The sequence below is a fragment of the Myotis brandtii genome, unplaced genomic scaffold (assembly GCF_000412655.1).
Source record: "Myotis brandtii unplaced genomic scaffold, ASM41265v1 scaffold548, whole genome shotgun sequence".
Taxonomy (NCBI): domain Eukaryota; kingdom Metazoa; phylum Chordata; class Mammalia; order Chiroptera; family Vespertilionidae; genus Myotis; species Myotis brandtii.
In genome coordinates this window covers 577,837-581,082 of record NW_005370031.1, presented here as the reverse complement: position 1 = coordinate 581,082, position 3,246 = coordinate 577,837, and the positions used below count along the sequence as shown (strand labels likewise).

General features: G+C 40.2%; 1 pseudogene; it reads left to right on the top strand.

Annotated features, from left to right (window-relative positions):
- The first annotated feature begins 2,394 nt into the window (after positions 1-2,394).
- Positions 2,395-2,790, top strand: LOC102259939 (annotated as a pseudogene).
- The last annotated feature ends 456 nt before the right edge of the window (positions 2,791-3,246 follow it).

Below are 3,246 nucleotides of genomic sequence, written 5' to 3'. Positions count from 1 at the left end.
CACAATTAGCTTACTATGTGTTCCTATAAATTTCATGGACACTGGAAACTGGTATTTAACTCATACCAGCAGCAGGAGAGAGCTGTCTGTGTAGCAATTAGATTTTATTCCAAGTGCTTATTTGGGTAAAAATTGTTTGACTACGTCCTGTAGCCCAGATGTGAACCATAAACAAGAGAAAGTAAGAATATGGTTTTCTTGGATTTTGATCAATGAAGTCCCTGGAAATGTTAGTTAGGTCATAGAATAAATAATCTGGAAGGTTTTCCAGATGTCTAGGGGCTGGAGAATGAAAGGGCAACTCAGGAGCCTAGATATGCCTATGATTTTCCTCATTGATGAAAAAGCATGTGAGATATATTCCCGTAATTAGGGGACCCCCAAAGGAAATCATGAGAATGCTTCTATCAGATACCTATTGTCACAATAATATTGAATATCAATCAAAAAACCCTCATCCATGTATCTAGGGTTGTCATCTACATGTCTACTGATCCGGGCTTGGTTCATATACATGTTTAAGGATGGTTGATTCAGCTTCATTTAGGATGCTTTTGGCTGGAACAACTGAGATGACATGTAACAGCCTCTGGCGAGCTAGCACAAACATTCTCTCATTACAATGGCAGAGGCACACAATTGAGGGCAAGCCTGCTCATACCAACATTTTTCAAGCTTTTACGTACATCATGATTGTTCACATTCCATTGGCCAAAACAAGTCATGTGGCCCTCCCCAGAGACGGACTGAAGGAGCATTATGAAGTTTCAAGGAAAAAGTGATGAATAAAGGAGAGGTGAAGACTTGGGGCATTTTTTCAATTAGTCTATCACATGAAAAAACAGAGTCAGAGTCAGATTTAATCAAATCTAGGTCCAAAGGGTGCTAGAGTTAAATCACCATGCCATTACAAGCAAACAAGAACTTTCCTACCCAATCTAGCTCTTCTCTTTCCCTGATATTCAATCATGTTGTAATTATCCATTGTGATGGGTGAGGTGGGGGAAGGCTAATGTCAACTTCCACCGGAAATGGGACCAAGCTCAGGCAGGTGAGAAGACTAAATTTTAGAGCAAATTGAGACATTTTTAAAATGATTTTATGAGACTGGATATCCTAATTACTGAATTGAGACTGTATTTTGGAACTAAAAGCAACAGTTGAGCATTTATTACCTTAGTGTAATTAGAGAAGCCATGGGGCAGGCCTTGAATTTTCATCCTGAGGCTGGTGAAGAACTACCCATACTCAGTAAATATAGAGAGACAATCAGAGAGAAAACTGAAGGTACTTTGTGATTAAATTCTAGCAGTAATTCTTAGTTAAGTAATTACATTACTTCAATAGTGTATGGTAGTGGTTGAGAATTAGAAATCAAGAGCCAAACTATAGTTCCTAGGTTCAAATCTCAGCTCCGTTTCTTGTTAACTTGAGCATATTTTGTGGTTTTTAAATTTTAATTTTATTTTATTTTTACAACTATGCTTCAGTTTTCTTACCTAGAAAATTGAGATAGTATTTTACCAACTTCAAAGCATTGTTACAAAGATTGATTGAGCTAATATATTTCAAGCATTTCAAATAGTGCCTGGTACACAGTAAACACTTGGTAATTGTTACTACAGTGTACTATTTCTGTTTAAAATTAAACTTTCTACAATGATATGGGAAATGTAATAAACTGATTGGAGATTATACTAGCACATGATACATAGCCTGTCAAAAGTGCATCAATTGGGCAGTTCCCCACTGGCTCTGGTTATGTCTTTCAGTTGCTCACCAAGGCTTCCCAGGTCATGGTGCCAGCCTGACTGAGAAGAGGCCGCTCCCGGGAAACGAATGAAGAACCACTTTCTCCTGTTGTTCAAGTACAGAGGCTTAGTCCGCAAGGGGAAGAAAAGCAAAAGACGAAAATGGCTAACTTCGTGATCCGCCCTTCCACCACCACTGACCGCTGACAACTGCAGTGACATCCTGCAACTGATTAAGGAACTGGCTAAATATGACTACACCAGAGGTCCAGTGCATGAAATTTGTGCACAGGGTTGAGGGGCCCTCAGCCTGGCCTGCACCCTCTCACAATCCGGGACCGCTGGCTCCTAACCCCTCTGCCTGCCTGCCTGATGGCCCCTAACCACTCTGCCTGCTTGCCTGATCGCCCCTATCTGCCTCTGCCTCGGCCTCTGCAACCGTGGCTTCGTCCAGAAGGACGTCCGGAATGATGTCCGAAAGGTTGTTTGGCTGTCTGATCTAATTAGCATATTATGCTTTTATTATTATAGATAGAAGAGCAAGTAATAATAACTGAAAAAGATCTGCAGCAGGATAGTTTCGGAGAGCATCCCTTCTACCACTGCCTGGTGGCAGAAGTATCCAGGGAGCACTCCCAAAGGACACAGCATAATTGGTTTCGCCATGTACTATTTTACCTATGACCCATGGATTGGAAAACTCTTATATCTTGAAGACTTCTTCATAATGAGTGATTTTAGAGGCTTTGGGATAGGATCAGAAATTCTGAACACTCTGAGCCAGGTTGCGATGAAATGTCGCTGCAGCAGCATGCACTTCCTGGTAGCAGAATGGAATAAACCATCTATCAACTTCTACAAAAAAAGAGGTGCCTCTGATCTGTCCAGCGAGGAGGGATGGAGACTCTTCAAGATTGACAAGGAGTACTTGCTAAAAATGGCAGCGGAGGAGTGAAGAGTGCTGGTGTAGACTACAACTCCCATTGTATTTTAGAGCAAATTCTCAACTTATCTTCTTTCTATCATGTTTGTAGTGAAATAAGAGAATGAGCACCCATTCCAAATCTTTATTACCAGAAGCCTTGTTGCATGTTTGAAATGTGGTCACTTTAAAGATAATGCAGTTTGGAGTTAGATTTATCTTTGAACATCTTTTGGTAACACAACATGGTGGTGTAATCTTAAAGTATATGAGAAAACCTCATTCTTGTGAGTCATTTAAATGTTTACAATGAAAAATAAATAAATAAATAAATGTGTACAGTGTACACACTGATACTTAGAGTTTCTGTTTTGATTCTTTTTTAATAAACTACCCATTGATTTCTAAAATAAAAAATAAATAAAAACAACAGTGCAACCATTGCCCTGGCTGGTTTGGCTCAGTGGATAGAGCCAAATCAGCTAAGGCCCGGGTTGGTTTGATTCAGGTCAAGGGTACATACCTCGGTTGCATGCTCGAGAGGGATGTGTAGTAGGCAACCAGTCTATGTGT